An 18,643-nucleotide genomic window follows, 5' to 3' on the forward strand; every position below is an offset into this window, starting at 1 on the left:
AATGCCTACAAACCTTTTTATTTTTATTTTATTTATTTATTTTTTTCCTACAAACCTTTCTAGGGAAAGAGTATACTTTCTCTCTTTTTTTTTGTATTAAAATACTAATTTTTTAAAGATTTTTTTTTATTTGTGTCGGGGGGCGCCTGGGTGGCTCAGCAGTTGAGTGTCTGCCTTTGGCTCAGGGCATGATCCCAGGGTCCCGGGATCGAGTCCCACATCGGGCTTTTTGCGTGGGGCCTGCTTCTCCCCCTACCTGTGTCTCAGACTCTCTCTCTCTCTATCTCTCTCTCTCTCTGTCATGAATAAATGAATAAAATCTTTTTTAAAAAGTCTGAAGGAGTGGTAGGAGCAAAGGGAGAAAGACAAGCAAATTCCATGCCCAGTTCAGAGCCTGACACAGGGCTCAATCCCCCAACTCTGAGGTCACGACCTGGGCAGAAGCCAAGAGTCAGACACTTAATGGACTAAGCTACCTACATGCCCCAATGTTCATTTTTTAGGATACAATAATAAGAAATTAAAAAATAATAAGAAGAAGAAATTAATTTTTAAAATTATCTTATCTCCTTATTTGACAAAATGAGATGCCAGCAACTCTTATGTCAGCTCCCAAAATGACTTTTTAAAATTTATTGGTACATCCTCAAATCTGAGGAGCATAGTCCTGCCTCACCTGCCCCCTCAAGTCCCTCTCTTTTGGAAGAAGGTGAATCCTGCCTCACTTGCTCAGCGGGTGGGAGGACACTGGGGCCCCTGGGGTCCATCTCTACCCGGGAGGCTCTCTCCAGCACCTTGTCCCCACAGCAGCAGACTGATTCCAGACTGTCACAGAGGCCAGGGCTCTGAGACCGCTTCCTGCATCCTGGCACCAGGGGCCTGTCTTCCAGCAGTGAAGAGGGTGACATGGAGCCATGGCACTCCCCCATTTACCAGAACTCTAGTTTGGCTTAAGAAGGGACAAGCCGGGGGTAGCTGGGTGGCTCAGTGAGAGTGTCTGCCTTTGGCTCAGTGTGTGATCTCGGGGTCCTGGGATCGAGTCCCACATCAGCCTCCCTGCTGGGAGCCTGCTTCTCCCTCTGCCTGTGTCTCTGCCTCTCTCTCTCTCCCTGTGTCTCTCATGAATAAATAAATAAAATCTTAAAAAAAAAAAAAAAACAGGAAGGAAGGAAGAAAGAACAAGTATAGGCGGACAGATAGCAAACATGGACTAAGGGCCTACTCTGGGCCAGGCCTGGTGCTCTGTGCTAAGAATGCAATCATCAAAGAGCCAGACTCCCTGCCCTGCATGGCTCCCCAACGACGAGCAGATGAAGAGGCAAAGCCAGGGCTAACACTTATCGAGTCTGGTCATCTCCCACAATCCCACAATCCCAGAGACAAAAGCTTCATCCTCAGAAGCTCGAGAGCTGATAACCAAGCCAAAAAAGTAGGAAAATTCTAAACTGGGGTAAGCCCTGGAAGAAAATAAACAGAAGGTGGGACAAAGCAGAGTGGAGCCGGCGACTCAGGGGGTGGTTGCAGAGGGCCTCTCTGAGGAGGCGACATTGGAAATGAGGCGGAGGAGAAGGAAAAGCATTCCAGGCAGAGAACAGCAGGTACGGAGGCCTGGAGGTAAGAAAGGACTTAAGGTGTTCAAGAATGAAGAGTGTGTGGGGCTGCTGTGGCTGGAGCGTGGTGAGCTACCGGGATGGGGGCCAGAGATGGGTCAGGCAGGGCCTTGCACACCGGGATGAGGAACTTGGGTTGTGTAATAAGAGCTTCACCCGCATTTAGCAGATAAGAAAACTAAGTCTCAGAGAGGTAAGCTACCTTGCCCACCGTCACACAGCTAGTGAGTGGCCAAACGAGATGTCACACGGTCTGTTGTCAGAACCCATATTTCTTTTCTCTACCTACTGAACAGACACTGGGCTGGCTATTCCTAAATGCAGCAGCTAGGGGGATGCCTGGGTGGCTCAGCGGTTCAGAGCTGCCTTCAGCCCAGGGAGTCATCCTGGAGCCCCGGGGTCGAGTCCCACATCGGGATCCCCACATGGAGCCTGCTTCTCCCTCTGCCTGTGTCTCTGTCTCTCTTTCTCTCTGTGTGTCTCATGAATAAATAAATAAAATCTTTTTTAAAAATGCAGTAACTAGAAAGGGATTAATGATAGCTGATTGAATGACAAGAACATGAGGGTGGCCACTTCACCAGGAAGTCTTTGTGGAGGTGGTAACAACCACCTTTAAGGGGCCTTGAAGGATGAGGAGGACTTTACCAGGCAGAGGAGTGGGGAGGAAGAGTATTCAAAACAGCCTGAGCTTGAGCAGAGGCTGGGGACTGGGAACACATGGTCTATTTGGGGGATGAGAAGCAATGGAGGAGGCAGGTTGGGCCAGATTATAAGGGACTGGTGTGCCTATCAAGGATGTCTGAACTGGGGGCAACTGGGTAGTTCAGTGGTTGACCATCTGCCTTTGGTTCAGGTCATGATCCCAGGATCTTGGGATCGAATCCTGCATCAGGCTGCCCATGGAGCGCCTGCTTCTTCCTCTGCCTATGTCTCTGCCTCTGTGTGTGTGTCTCTCACAAATCAATCAATCACTCAATCTTTTAAAAAAAAAAGGATGTCTGAATTGACTCACAAGCAATGAAAAGCCACGGAAGGCTCTTGAATAGGTTAAGCTGTTCTGTGCATTAGGAAGATAACTCTGGTACAGAGGCAGGAGAGGCTGAGATTGGGGGAAGGGACAGCTAACATAAATGAGGGGACAGAGACTGATGGAGAAGAGAGGAAGCACAAGGAAGGGAGGGTGAGTCGTGAACTGCAGGGGGAGGTGGAGCAGGGTAGGGCCTCTCAAACCCCTGAGAGCACTGCCATTGCTGGTAACCACCCCTCCCCGCTGCTTCCCAGCCAGGGGCATAATTATCCTGATCACACATGACCTCCACAGCCTGGCTGGTGGGTGTTTGGGAGAGCAGAGGAGCTCAGGCGGTGGATAAGGAGGGATTTTTGCGGGCCCTCACATTAGGATGCACCCTGCTTCACTCCACCCACCCCAGGCCTGGCCAGAGTCCATGGTCCATTCCGAGCCAATGGCCCCAGGCCCTGCTGCCAGGGGTGCCATCAACCCAGAACTCTGTACTCACACTCACAGACCCTAGGCCAATGGGCACATCTTCCCTCTGCTTTCATGATGACTCCACCTGATGATTCTGCCAGGATTGAGGTATGCATGCCAAGATTTGGCATCTGAGCCTCAGCCTCTGCCCCTGCCTGCCACAGTGGGTGGTGAGGAGCTCAGCCTGTCTGAAGCTGCCCCCACCCCTACATCAGTGCAGAGCCCCCCACCTCCGACCTGCCCACAGCAAACCTCAGCCAGCCTGTCTGCTGAGGGGCCCACCAGGCAACCCCTGGCTTCCTGGATCGCAGCATGGGCTCTGGGACCAGGGAGCTGGGAGCCTGGTGCCCACTAGATGTCGTGATGCGCACAGAAATGTAGGTTCGACCAGCGGCCTCCCTCCTCACCCGCCCAGGGGACTGAATTTTCACTGCACACCCTTTGTCTTTATCTAGCTTTTCTTCCCACTCCTCACCCCCACCCGCAGCCAACCATTTGTATGTGTTCTTGCAGAACACGTGCATGTATTTTTTAAATTTGGTGCTTAGTACGTCATATATGTCTTACTTTGTTCTCTCAGCACCATATTTTTAAAACCCGACCATGTTGCTAGTCCCACTGTCACCCCTGGGCCTGCTCTGCCCACCTTTACTGAGCGCTCACCAAGGCCATGCTGGTGAGCGCTCAGTAAGTGCCCCACATCCCTGCCTTCCAGAATCTTCCTGGTAACAAGGCCTATTTTCTCCCTCTTCCCCTCCCAGAGATCTGCCTCAGTTTCCTGCATTTTCCCAAGCTCTTTCTCTTCCTCAGCTCATCCCTTCTGTGTGATCTGCTCTGCGCTACATGGCTGTGTCTATAGGCAACTTATTTAGGCTCTCCAAGTATCCTGGTCTGCAGCGTGGACATTAGGGATATCATTACTAATAATGGGCACACAGGCATGATCCCTCCTCACCTCTGCACACAGCCCTCTCTGACTCACTGCTGTCTTCCTTCCCACACTTGGTCGGGTAGCTTGATCTCCTTCAGGAAGTCATCTCTGATTGAATCAGATATGGTCCCAAAGCCATGTCGCCTGTCCCCGAGTAAGAGCTCAAATATTTTGAGGGCTGGGATTTGAAATAATAATAATGACTATGATTTATTGAGCACTTACTAGTGCTGGGAGTGCTGTGTTCCACTTCACTCTCACAAGAGCCCTGGAAGGCAGGTATTATCATCCACATTTCACAGACGAGAAAGCTGAGGCTCAGAAAGTGCCCAAGGTCACTGATAGTAACTGTCCAGGTCAGGACTGGAACACAAGATTGTCTGACATGAAAGCTTTCTGTGACCCCATACCACCTCCTTCAGAACCCCTCTTCCTTCCTGTTTTCCCCCATATACCCAGTATGTATGCTGCATTTTATTTTATTTTTTTAATTTATTTATTCATAGAGAGAGAGAGAGAGGCAGAGACACAGACAGGGAGAAGCAGGCTCCATGCAGGGAGCCCAACGTGGGACTCGATCCAGCGTCTCCAGGATCACACCCCGGGCTGCAGGCGGCGCTGAACCACTACGTCACTGGGGCTACCCGTGTGCTGCATTTTAAAATTAGTTTTAAGGGGCACCTGTGTGGCTCAGTGGTTGAGCGTCTGTCTGCCTTTGGCTCAGGTCATGATCCCAGGGTCCCAGAATTGAGTGTTACATCAGGCTCCCTGCATGAAGACTGCTTCTCCCAATACCTATGTCTCTGCCTCTCTCTCTGGTCTCTCATAAATAAATGAATAAAATCTTTTTAATTTTTTTTTAATTTTTTTTTATTTATTTATGATAGTCACAGAGAGAGAGAGAGAGAGAGAGAGGCAGAGACACAGGCAGAGGAAGAAGCAGGCTCCATGCACCGGGAGCCTGATGTGGGATTTGATCCCGGGTCTCCAGGATCGCGCCCCGAGCCAAAGGCAGGCGCTAAACCACTGCGCCACCCAGGGATCCCTGAATAAAATCTTTTTAAACTATATAAATAAATTAAATAAAATTAGTTTAAAGTATACAAATAATACAGGGGTATATTCTCAAAAAAATTAAAGCACTATAGGTAGGGCTGTGTCATATTTGACCAGGACTTCCTACCTTCCCCAAAGTACCCCTACTACCCACTACTAACACTATACTGGAGGGACACCTGAGTAGTTCAAGGGTTGAGCGTTTGCCTTCAGCTCAGGGTGTGATCCCGGGGACCCACCAAGTCCCATGCCTGTGTCTCTGCCTCTCTCTCTCTGTGTCTCTCATGAATAAATAAAATATTTTTTTAAAAAATACAATATACTGGATATCCTGGATATGATCTCAATCCTTTTTCTGTGCATTCAACACACATTTTTCCACATGTGCAGAAATAAATAATATTGTTGAGTGCTTTTATTTTACATAAATGATGCGTGTGTGTATGTCATTCTTCAACATGCTTTCCCCTACTCAACAGTATGTCTTGGAGAGCCACGTCTATTTATACTTATGCCATCCTTTCTTGGGATCATTGTGTCTGGATAGGCTTTACTGATCAAATCAGCCCCTCCTAATAGCTGTTCAAATTATTCCCAATTTTCATTACTAAAAACAGGGCTGAGATGAACATCTTTGTACAGACCCCCTTGAGCACAGTGCCCTGTATAGGGCAGGGACACCACCTCTTCTTGTCTCTCACACCACTTACAAACACATCTAAGGGGAGGTCTCAACCTGGGAGCCACTGGAGGTCTTGGGAGGCCTTGAACCCCTGAAATCATACCCCAGTTTATCCATGCATGCCTCTGTGTGTATGGACTATTCTGGGGAGAGGAGCCAATAACCCTCACAGGTTTTCTGGTTTTCAGAGGGCCTCAAAAGCTAAGAAGCAGTGACTTGTGTGAACGTTTGTGCCTTTGCAAAATACCATGCTACATGCTCAAAAAAGACAAGGTGGGTACCATGAAGCCTCTTCCTTCCCAGCAGTTTTTACTGCTGTGATGACCTCTGGAGGCAGACCTAGCCAAATCCTGGCTCTACCCCTCTCTGCAAGCACTTAATTAGCATGAGCCTCAGTTTCCACTTTACAAAGTGAAGTCATCCCTGCCTCAAAAGATTGCTGTGAAAAGAATGAAATCACCGGTGCCAAGTGGTAGGCGCTGCTCTGTGTCCCTGCCCTTGGCCTCCTTCCTTCCGGCCAAGATCCTTAGGCAACTGGGACCCTCTCAAGGGCAGAGACCAAGGCTCACCCAAAGCCTGCAAAACCCCCTGGGCTTGAAGCCTAAATCTGCCGTGGACAAATGAGAACACCGTGAGCAGAGTCCCTGCCTTGCCTCTGTGAGCCACACTGGAGCAATGCCATAGCACAGGCCCTGGGCCTGAAGGGGTTCTGCTCGAGAGACGGGGCAGGGGGCAGCTCTAAGTAGTGAATACATGTGTGTGATTCATGGGAGAGTGAGTTCGTGCATATGAACGTGGATGTGTGTGTGTATTAGTGTGCCCACATGTGTTGGAGAGGCAGAGACAGCAGCAGGGGGCCAGGGTTTCCTGAGAGGCAGAAGCCTTGGCCTCTGCCCTTGAGGAGTTTCCCGGCTGATGATATGCAATCACCCTGTGTGCCAAACTCTGCTCCTGTCTTTGAGGAGCTCCCGAGGGGACAAAAGCAAAACAGCTGGGCTCAGGCAGTATTTCCAGAAGACAGCACTGTCCCCAACCCCTGGAGTCAGACTCGTAATTCCACAGGCACAACTCCATGTGTGGCACCCAGGAACAGAAGCATGCTCAAGACCTAGAGTAGAAGAGGGTGGAGTCAGCTGTGTCCTGGGGCCACGGACCCACAGGGAGAGGGGGCGCCCTGCAGACCCTGACCCAGGATGTCTCCCGCCACCTTCTCTCCTCCCTTCCCTCCCTCCCCAATGTGGCCTCCTGGGCAACCTCCTCTACTGCACAGGCAGGGGCCTAGGGCCCTAGTACACTGACGACCCTTTCTCCATCCTCAGCCCTCTCCCTCCTTCTGGGCAGCTGATCCCCACCTTTCCCACCCCGGCCCCACTCTCAGGGGACAGCCTCCCACTCCCAAGGCCTTCAGGAGTGAACACTTCAAAGTCTTTACCAAGTACACCTTTATGCAAACTGGGTCCTCATCCCTGAGGACCCAGAACACTCCTTCGCGTGTTCCGGCTCCCCTGTTTCCCCCTCTGTTGGGGCCTCCATCTCCAACAGCCACTGCAGAGGCTCAGCAACCCAAGCCCTGGGACCCATGACAATTACTCTACCAATCAGAGCTTCAGTCCCCACCTCTGCAGAATGGGGAAGCCGAACAGAACCTTTGCCTCCTAAGGCTTTGGGAAGACAAGACAGTATCAGCACACCAGGTGCTTGGAAGAGGTCTGGCAGGCAGGAGGGGTTCACCAAATGTGATCACAATTGCCTTAACCCCTAAGTAACACCCACATGTCTGGAAGGCCGAAAAGGCACCATCCAGAGATTATTAGGTGCTCAGGAATGCAGCATCCCTGCATGGGATGGCACCAACAGCTGTTCACTCATCCCATTACACTGTCTTCCGGTCTAAGCCAGAGGGATGGACCCCCAAATCCATCCCTCCTGGGGCCTCAACCCACCTCTGTTGAGGACTCTGGCTCTCCATCAGGCAACTTTGCTCTGCTTTGCTCCAGGGGGTCACCTTCCTCGGGTCCGGGTATCACCGGGGGGGTCTTCAGAGTGAAATCTAGACTGTGCTAATGGGTCTTTCTCCTCAAAAGCTATCAAAGTTCCAAAATAACAGAAGCAAAAGCAGTGCATCACCCAAGGAGTCATTAATAAAAGTTTGTTGTGCACACACCAAAAAGACAGTTTGCAAACCCGCACTTAGCACTCAAACCAAAACATGGAATGAGGCTCAGGTATGTTGTTTTAAAGGAATTTATGTAATGAGAAAGAAGTGACTGGTTATAATATTAGAGTTTTCTTAAATGACAGGGAATTAATCAGTATTACCTCCTATCAACTTCAGGAAACAGTTCCAGTTTTGCTTGTAATTTCCAGAGGCATAAGCAAGAAATGACCCAGGTCAGGTTAGTTGTGCAAAATAAGCTAAAGTAAGCATGGCTCGTACAACTAACCTGGTTTTGTCCGCTCAGGGACTTTTCAAGTCTGGCCTCTGTTTGCTTGTGATTTTTACCTATGCTAGCATCTTCTTACGAAAGACCCCCTCAAAGAAAGGAGGACCCACCGGTCTACAAACTGCTCAAATCTCTCCCAGCCTAGAGCATTCCTCACGCTGCCCTCTCCTGGTCCTCTCTTGTCAGACAAGCTTCTTCAAGAAAGTCCTCCATGATAGTCCGCTTGTCCCCATTCTTCCTCGCTCCACTGCAGGCTGCCTCTGCCCTACCTCTCCGCCAGTGACAGTCATGTGGACACTTGACCCATCCTTCTGCGGACCTCTCTTCTAAGGGTCTCTGCTCCATGAACTGGGGTGACCATTTCCTCCTCACACCTCACCTCTGCGCCTCTGGGACTCCACTTTCCAGCTCTCCTCCCTCCCTTCCTCCTATTTCTTCTTGATCTGCCCAGCTTCCTCCTCCAGGCAGCTGTCTCTTAAACACCAGAGTTCTCCAGGGCTGTGCCCTGACTGTGTGCTCCTCTCTGCCCCTTCTCGCTCTCTGGGTGGCCACATGTGTCCCGATGCCTCTGAAACCTTCCACTCTGTTCTCTCCCCAACCTTGTGTTTTGTCTCCCCCAAACACTTGCAACTCAGCAACCAGAACAGAGCTCCTCCTCCTTCTCTCCTTTCCTCTCTCAAGGTCCCACCAGCTCCCCACCAAGCTGCAGATCTAGAAGACACCCTTACTTCCTTCTACTTCCAAACATTCACCAGATCCTGCCCATTCCACCTTTGGGGCAGTTCAACAGTTGGGTGACCTAGCAGGTTGAAGACTCAAGGATACATAGATGTACTTTACTTCAAGAAAGTGGTTCAGAGACACCTGGGTGGCTCAGCCTTAGGCTCAAGGAGTGGTCCTAGGATCTAGGATTGAGCCCCACATCGGGCTCCCTGCAGCCTGCAGGGAGCCTGCATCTCCCTCTGCCTATGTCTCTGCCTCTCTCTGTCTTTCTTGAATAAGAAAAGAAAAGAAAGAAAAGAAAAGAGAAAAGAAAAGAAAAGAAAAGAAAAGAGAGAGAGAGAGAAAGAAAGAAAGAAAGAAAGAAAGAAAGAAAGAAAGAAAGAAAGAGAAAGAAAGAAAGAAAGAAAGAAAGAAAGAAAGAAAGAAAGAAAGAAAGAAAGAAAGAAAGAAAGAAAGAAAGAAAGAAAGAGGCTCAGAGGGCAACTAGCAAGCCCCATGCCCCCAGTCACAGGCTGTCAGACCTGGTCTTCAGCAGGCCCCAGCCCCCCAGTCATATCAGGGATGCTGTGGGCATCTTCCCCTCCCTGCCTTGGCCCTGCCAGTCACCCCCTGAACAGGCCACACTCCCCTTCACTCCCCCTCCTTAGGCACAGCCTGCAGCTTGCCCCACGCTAGGCTCCTCCCCTCCCTGCCCACTCTCCTTCACTGTTTCCCACCCCACAGTTCCTCTTAAGGCAAAGCTCTGCCCTCAAATAACCTATCCCCATATAACTTGGTTGTGCTATCTTGAATTTCTGGACCCCTGCCCTATCTCCCAACATGACTCCTCTATGCCAAACTATCTCAAACTGCTAAATACCAATTTTCCCCCAAATATGTCATAACTCTCAACCTTTATCCCTGCCTGCCCTACCCTAGTGCTCTTACCTGCCTGCCTGCCCTCACGCCGCCAAGTAGAGGGGTCCTCCGCACAGCAGCCCTGTCAATCCTGACAGATGCAATTTGGGATGAGGAGCCTCTGGGCATTTAAAGCCAGGTTGTGAGGTCTGGGTCTCAGGCCTGGTGCAGCCTCACTGGCCTCTAGGGCCCCCAAACTGTTAGTGGGTCTCAGTCCATCCCACTCAATGTCATCTCTGGCTTTGGCTAGGATGAAAGGCACTCCCACTTTAGGATGTCGCTTGGCCAGCTAATTTTCTGGCTTCCAGGAATCTCCTTGGGGAGTCTTTCTAGGTCTCCCAGGCTAATGGCTGCTGAGGGAGACACTTCCTGACACTTCCTGTAGAATGAACTGGACCCATAACCTCTCAGGAGCTTCTCCAGGGCAGGGATCATCGTTTGCCATCTGGGCTCACATGGCCCATGCTTGAATCCGGCAGGGTCCCAGCATGTCACAGGTGGGCCACTCCACCAGCATCACTGAAGAGGGTGTAACAAAGGTGTGGGCAGCACAGTGGGCTCCGCAGTGCCCCATGGGCACAGCTCTGAGAGAGAGTGTAGCAGAGATACTACAAGAGGGGACTGAGGCCACCCCTGCAGGGGCAGAGGACAGCAACAAGTACCCCATGCCCTCTCTTTCACCCTCCCTATGAGCTCCTGCTGGGACCTCCCGCTGGCCAAACCCAGTTAGAGGCCATGGGAGCCCCTGGTTGCAGTCCAGAAAAGGGCAAGAGGAACACTGACAGAAAAATTAAGATGTCCAGCCCTGGGCTTAATGAATGTCAGCTGATGAGAATTCAATTGATGAGCCATTTGAGAAGGGGTCCATAGGATGACAGACCGTGTCTCCAGGAGAAAAGGACACTCCAAGCCAAACAGGTGCAAAGGCATAGCTGTGGGTTCACAAAGCTCCCCTGCCCATAAAGGCAGCAGGCAAGTGGGAGCGCTTGGAGAAACAGAGCTGTTTAGCCAGCTTATACGGGACTTCCTTGGCCTGGCTTCTCCAGATGGAGAGGCAGAGACAACCTTTTTGGGGAGCAGGGAAAGATCTGCACTCTTCATTTTGTTTTTTTTTTTTAAGATTTTATTTATTTATTCATGAGAGACATATATAGAGAGAGGCAGAGACACAGGCAGAGGGAGAAGCAGGCTCCATGCAGGGAACCCAACATGGAACTCGATCCCAGGTCTCCAGATCACGCCTTGAGCCAAAGGCGGCACTAAACCGCTGAGCCACTCGGGCTGCCCCTGCACTCTTCATTTTGATCAATCACTCAACAAACACTGAGCACCCACTTGGTCCTGGGTGCTGAGAGCTGGGTGCAGGGAGCCCACAGTCAGCTGGGCGCAGAGTGCACAGGGTGGCCCACTTCCTTGGCCAAAGTCAAAGCTCAAGTTTCAAGGGACAGGAAATAGTACTGATAAATAAGGCAGGGAGCAGGTCTCCAGAGGGAAGCGCTGCCCTTGGCTGGCTGGAAGGAACTGACCTCAGAGAAAACTGGAAGCAACTTGTGGGTATCTGCAGTGGCCATCCAACTGATGCTTCCAGGAGACTTTAACAGCTGAGGGAGGGCACATTACCAAGAAAGATTTCCACCACAGATCAGTGTAGCAGAAGGAGCAGAAGCTATGAAGTCAGACAGACATGACTTCAAATCCTGGCCTGCCACCAGCCTGGTTTGCTCACTCACATATTAGGCCCAACAGTCACACAGTGTCATCACAAGGACTACTTGGAACAGAATGTGTAAAGTGCCTGGCACAAAACTGGCCCAGAACCAGCCTTCATATCCCAAGTTGAAAGAGATGTGATGTCTACACTGAGAGCTGTCTCTGGTGGGCAGCTGGATTGTCACAGTGACCCCGTAGCAGAGAGCAATGAGCTGGCACCATGTTGGGCCCCAGGCTGGAGGAAGGGTGCTACTCTACTGTAAGAAAATGGGCAGCACTCTATGAAAACTAATAATGGGACAGGAAAAGCAGGGTAAACCCAAAGGGACTCCAAAGTTGTAAGATTTGTAAGGTAAGAAGGCTGCTAGTGCCACCACTAAGACAGTTGTGGAGAATGGGGGCAGGGGCAGAAGCCAAAGCTCTGAGAAAAGTGACTAGCCTCGGTGACCCAAGCCATGAGCAATGGCTGTGCCCAACCTACAGCTCTTATGTGGTCTGAGACCCTCCATCCACAGTCTGTGAGCCCAGTGCCTAGTCCTCTGATGGCCTTGACTCTGCTGGTATATTTCTCAACCCTTTGGGAAGCTGCAGCCCTTCTAAATTCCCCCATTACCTGCTGCTCTACCTTTATGGCTCAAGCCAGGGCAATGGCAGCTAAACAGTGGCCAAGTACAGTGTTTCATGGATTTCAGTGTTAGAGGGTTTCGCTCCTCTAATTCAACACCATTATTTAGGGACCAATGGTGGACTGTGACTCTCAGATGTCCTATGTCCCCTTACACACTAATCTTACTCCAGTATTTTTCTTTTTTTCTTTTTTTAATTTATTCATGAGAGACAGAGCGGGGGGGGGGGGTGGGTAGAGACATAGGCAGAGGGAGAGGCAGGCTCCATGCAGGGAGCCTGATGTGGGACTCGGTCCCAGGTCCCTGGGATCATGCCCTGGGCGGAAGGCACCGCTAAACCGCTGAGCCACTGGGCTGCCCCAGGGTTTCTCTCTTATCTTTGGCATTATCAACATTTGGGGCCGGATGGTTCTTTGTTATGGATGCTGTCCTGTTCATCGTGGCATGTCTAGCACTGACCCTGGTCCCTATCTGCTAGATGCCACCCACAGGTGTGACAACCACCAACGCCTCCAGATATTGACAAATGTCCCTAGTTGAGCATGACTGCCTTATCCCTTGCACAGTTTTATTTTCTCCTAATCATGGTAAAGATTTAAAAATTCAACTTTAGTAAGATGCTTGTTATTCCAGTATCTTTCTGGGTGGGGTCGGTAGAGGAAACAAGATGGCAGAGGTGGAAAAGCTTTGTCAACAAAAAGCGACTGACAGCCTGGCACTCAGGGCTGAAGCCAACTTATGGTGGCGCGATGATACTCTTCACATGCATCTCTTCCTCTTTCTTTTCCACTCTTTCTGTCCCCAGCCAGAGCCTGAGGACTGCTGACTGCTTCCAAAGACATCATTTAAACCCACTGAAGTTGCACCAAGGCTTGAGCCATTTATCTTCATCTCACTCCTTCCATCTATCCCCAGCCTGAAGGGATTGCTGTCCTCTGAATCCCTGTACAAACAACTGCCTCATAAGCCACCTTGTAACTCTTTTTTATTGTTGCCTAAACATTTGAAGGTACTAAAATTTTCATATGAATGAAGCCATGTTTAGGAAAGGGAATAGTATTTTATTGTTTGGAAAAAAAAGTTCCAGTAAAGGGCTCCTTTCTCATCCTGGCTAGTCCTGGCAGAGATATCAAAGGTATGGCCAAAAGCCTCACTCATCACGGGTTCTCTCCCATAAACCACATATTGACACTTTGGACATGAATATGAACTCTGGTTTCACAAGATTAACAGTCTAGACTCTGCAGGGGCAGGAATCCTATGAGCAGGGAACACTGGGCATTTGACCTGTATGGGTGAAGTCCACAGGTAAAGATTTGCACAGAAATATGCAACCCTGTCCAGCACTGGTCCTTGGAAATACTCTGTAACGTCTTAATTTTTGCCCACTCCTATACTAAACATCTAAACACAGGCTCCTAAATTAACAATCCAAATTTGGGGGCACCTGGGTGGCTCAGTCAGCTAAGCGTCTGAGTCGTGATTGTGGCTTGGGTCATGATCTCAGGGCCCTGGGATCGAGCCCCATGTCAGGCTCCACATTCAGCACTAAGTCTGATGGAGATTCTCTCTACCTTTGCCCCTTCCTCTCCACTTGCTGTCTTTCCCTCTGAACAAACAAAATTGTAAAATGAAAAAAAAAAAAAAAAAAAGAATCCAAATTTTAACCTTTGAGCTGTCGATATGTTTTGTGTACCTACCAAGTCAGGGAGACAGCAGAGGACAGACACTCCTGAATGCATGGGCCCTGCCCAATTACAATGTGGTATAAAAAGTACCATGCTAAGGATGGGTACAAAGCACAGTAGAGGCGCCAAAGAGCATAAAAAGAACACTGGGCCCAACTCCACTGCATACTCACTCATTTTTACTATCTATGAAATAAAGACATTAACCACCCAGAGTTGTCAACAGGGCTGCAGTCACAGAATTCAAGACTGGAAGACACCTTAGTAGTAGGCATGAGGTAAGACCACAAACATGAGAACACTCTGCAAAGTGAAAGTCTGAAGAGGCAGAGGTTTGCTAGTGGTGGTGTGCACAACTCAGGCAGACCCCCCCAGGAGGAAGCGCCCTGCTACTCAGACGAAGGAAGAGAGACAGCAGCGAAGTAGGCTCTGAAGCCCTGGGACTCAGTGGCAGAAGCAGGATCCAGAGGAGGCTTCAGCCCACCACAGCACAAGCTTCCTTCCTCCTTCCCAACCAGCCCCACAGCACCCCTACCCGCCCCAGCCCAGGCACACAGGATTCACTCAGCTCTTCACACTAATGTTTCTTTCTGCCTCGACAGGCTGAGTAGGTGTGACACCTTCCAAAAGTGGTTTTCAGAAAATTCATGATATTTCTAAGCTCAGTAGCGAAAGGAAATGCTCAGTGATGCTGAGGTGCAGTGAAAAGAACTGGACTGGGAACCAGAAAATCCAAGTTCTCATCTTGAATCTGCTTCTTTCATCTGTGAAATTTGGGGAGCTCCTCAGCCCCCAAGTCTACATGGTCATAGTGAAAGGTGCAATCCGTACCAGTTCTGTTTTAAAATAAACTCAAGCCACAGGTGGGTTACATCTGACATGCCCCGTGAGAAAAGCACCCTACATTCCCAGCCATGTGTCACAAAAAGGAAAACTCAAAGTACGTACCAAAGAACAGTAATTATTTAGGAAGCACAAAGTTCTTTCCTTTAAACACTCAACATGAACTTAAATAGAAGTAATTTATTAATTCAACACTTACTGCATTTCTACTCTGTGCCAGATGTTAGAACAGAGTTAGAAACACTACCGCCACATTCCTGGAAGAAGAAAAGGAGACAAACCAAGCCCAGGCCATGAGGACAGGGGAGGGGCAGTGAGAAAGGCCCACCCAGAAGCTGGAGCGTGGGCAGCAGCAAGTGGACTGCACAGCTCCAGCTCTTGCCATCTGAACTGTCCAGTCCCCATCAGCCAGTACCATGCCATAGGCTCAGAGGCCCAGGCTAGGCACCGACCACTGAGAACACATTTCGAATACAGGTTTGGTTTTATCCTCCGAATTAAAAAAAAAAAAAAGAAAGATATGCAACAATTCCTTTATTTCTTTTATCCCTATCATTATTTTGGAAATGTCAAACCGAAAATAAATGAAAAGAGGGGCCCCTAAGTGGCTTAGTCGGTTAAGGATCTGCCTTCAGCTCAGGTCATGATCCCAGGGTACTGGGATCAAGCCCCACATCAGGCTCCCTGCTCAGCAAGGAGCCTACTTCTCCCTCTCCCTTTCCATCTATGCTCTCTTGCTCTCTCTCAAATAGATAATTTTTTTAAAAAATAGTAATAGTACAATTGCCATATACTCATTTAGATTCATCAACTGATCATTTTTTGCAGATATCAAGACATTTCACTAAGTACTTTGGCATCAGGCTTTTTAAACATAAATACATGCTCTTATAAAGAGAGTAGTCAGACTAAAATTAACTTTTATATGGACAAAAGAGAAAAAAACACACATACATACACCATCTCTGCAAGAAGTTGCCTACTGAAAAGCAACTTAGTTAAGTACAAAGGGAAGACTGTAGGACAGAAGATTTGTGGCAAAGTCTGATGACTGTGTAACTAATTCTCAACCGTTCACATATTTGGGGGACAAGCCTAGAGACACAAAATCCACAGGTAACCCTAAAACCTCATTTCAGGCAAGGGTTTCATTCTCCTTTACCAGCAAACCTTTAACCAGCGCTGGCAGCAAACCAGTGCGTCACTGTAGTTATGGATGGGGCCAACCAGGAACTGGAAGGGTACTGGGTCAGCCCGTGGGTATGGGTGGGCAGAGACCACTCCCAGTCCGGGAAATCCCCCACAGACCCAGGCCCGGAGCAGCATCTGAAAAGGACTGGCATGCAGGAGAGGTCTCTGTTGCCCTCTTCCTGTACTCAGTGCTGGGCCCTCCTGCCTTTAGAATCCCAGAGCAGGAGCCAGGAGCAAGGAGGATGGCTCTGACCCACGCTGGATCATCAGTCCTGGCTGACCAAGAGTTGCCTCTATTTGGCAAGCAAACATTTGCCCTAAGATCAATTGCCAATCAGGGTTTCATAATATCCAAGGGTATCTCAATTATTCAAGAACTCTTGTGAAATTCCCAAAATGTTTAAGGTCACTTACACTTAAAAAAAAAAAAAATCTTGTGCTGTATCTTATGAGATAGCCTGTCACAATACCAAACAAATGACAACAGGCATCACTGTTCCTGAATCTGGCTGGAAACTACTGGCTTTAAAAAATCATAAAGACATTGGCTTGATACCAAAAACTGAGAAGCAAACTTATGACCACTGTGAACCTGGGAAGTCCAAATAATTTGGCACATGACTAACATTTGGGAAAACAATTCAGCAAATGTCCAAAATGCTGAGAGGAACTGAACTGTGATCTGTACCCATCCTCCAGGTGAAAGAGAATAAAATAGAGTCCCAAAACTTTTTGTTAAAGATTGAATTACAAAATCAGAGGGAAGAAAGAAATGCAGCTGCCCGGACAGATATGAATTTCAGTTATCAGTATCACGCAATTTTCATCAAAAACAAGAATTCTCAGCAGCTGAGAAAGAAAATGAGAGAGCATGAGAAGAGGCCAAGGAAGGCAAGGAGGGAATGAAGGAGGGAAGCCAAAGAGGATGCACCCAAGAGAGGACAGAGCCTCTGGGCCCCAGAGGAGGTGCACCCTGGGGCTAGATCCCCTGCTGAGGGAGGAGCTCCTCCCCTCAGACGCAGGAGGCAGGCCTCAGATGAATTCAGCCTCATGATGGACTCTCTTCCACTGCCCATTTGCGCTATAGCAAGGCTGGGCTCGAGTCTCAGGAGGGAACTGTCTATCACCCAGGAAGAGGCCACCCTGCCACAAGTGCTTGGCTTCTGTTTCCCAGGAGCACTGGTGGTGACAAGACGATCTCTGCACATTCTTTGGCCGGGTCCCCACCTGCAGCCAAGGGCACGCCCTTCAAAGTGGCTGGGGCAGGGGTGGCAGCCAGAAGCATGTCCAGACTACTCCAGAAGCACCCCCCATCAGCTGGGTCCCCTGAGCACTCATCCCTTGTGCAACTGCCCTGAGGCTTGGCTTGCCCAACACAACTAGGTAGCAGCACAAGCCCAACAGGAGCCCAGATCTCCCAACCCCAACAACAGGCCTACAGCCCCTTCCACATTTCTTCGCAGTGCTATAGCAGAGGGAGTAAAACTGTGGGGAGAACCAGACCCCTCAGGAGACACAGCAATGAAGCCTATAAACCAAGAGACATGAGGCTCTTTGTCCTGTCAGGGATAGCTTCTTAAGGGTGAAGAAGGGAAAAAAACAAAAGCCAGCCTAGACTCATAGGGAAACATAATCTGTGATTATAAATATTTCATGAGCAAAGAAAGTGGTATTGGTTGAGACACTGGGGTGGGGAGGGTGGACAGCAAATTAGATCCCAGTTTGCAAAGTGATAGGGCAGCTGGAAAAACTGCAAAGCTGAGGCTATTCTGGGCTGGGCTCTAGAAAGGCCTGCGTCACAGACGGAGAGCAGGCTCCGGCCACTCGGCTTTGTAGAAACCACAGCCTTCCAGTGGTCAGCACAGATCACCTTGGGAGGAGTGTTTAAACCCATGGAAGACCAGAGGAGGGGACAGCAAGGACAATCATTTGAATGACCTGGGTAGCCTCAGTGGCAGCGGGTAACTAACTGAAAGAATGCGGCAGAGCTGCAGAACCCTGCACACTCATGAAAGGATTCATGCACTCTCCACTGACTAAGGGCACAGGAAGGAGTCTGACTCCAGAAAGCAGGGAACCTGTGAAGCAAGAGGGCAGCTCAGGAAAGAGCAAAGGCCCAGGCCCTGAGCTGGTGGTGCCTGCCTGAGAATCACAATTCTGTTTTCCTTTCCAGGAGGGTTCTCCCCACCACTACCCCTCTCCTGCGAACCTTTAGGAACAGCCTGGAGAACAGAGAAGTGACAAGCTCACTGAGTACTAGCCACTGCAGCTGCAGAGACACTCACCACTGACAAAGCAGGTCCTGGTCTGTGTGTGAGTCCTCCTCCACGGCCACCCACTGCAGCAAAGCCACAGACTCTAGCGGCCCTTTCAGAGGGCCAGATGGAAAGGAACCTTGGGTACCCATGGGTACCTTGAATCAGAGTCAGTCAGAGGAACCCTGGGGAGGGGGGGCGGTGCCCATCTCAACTAGGAAGACAGAAAACTACTAGCCCTCCCTTCCTTGCAGTCGGGCCTTAGCAGGCAACAGGCTCCAGGGTATACCCAGTGACTTCAGAAAACAAATTCTCCTCTAGGATCATAGCTAGAGATCAACTCAAGGTGGAAAGGTCTCATCAAACACAAAAGTCAGACTCCATAATGTGAGAAGACCCCTCAGGTAAAGTCCCAGGATCTAAGCTCAAGACCAGTTTTTCCCACCTATTAGTTTTAAGACCCTGTGAAATTATCTAGGAAACTCAGTGTCCTCA

At 49.5% G+C, this 18,643-nt stretch overlaps 1 long non-coding RNA gene across 1 annotated transcript; it reads right to left on the bottom strand.

The window, feature by feature from the left end:
• Window positions 1-5,425: 5,425 nt before the first annotated feature.
• On the bottom strand, window positions 5,426-10,650 carry LOC111098266. The gene is made up of 3 exons (XR_005367755.1): window positions 9,866-10,650; window positions 7,715-7,855; window positions 5,426-6,879 (listed from the first exon to the last, which is right to left on the bottom strand). It is a non-coding gene; the product is annotated as an uncharacterized LOC111098266 (long non-coding RNA).
• Between the last annotated feature and the right edge of the window lie 7,993 nt (window positions 10,651-18,643).

This window comes from Canis lupus, chromosome 12, assembly GCF_011100685.1.
Source record: "Canis lupus familiaris isolate Mischka breed German Shepherd chromosome 12, alternate assembly UU_Cfam_GSD_1.0, whole genome shotgun sequence".
NCBI lineage: Eukaryota > Metazoa > Chordata > Mammalia > Carnivora > Canidae > Canis > Canis lupus.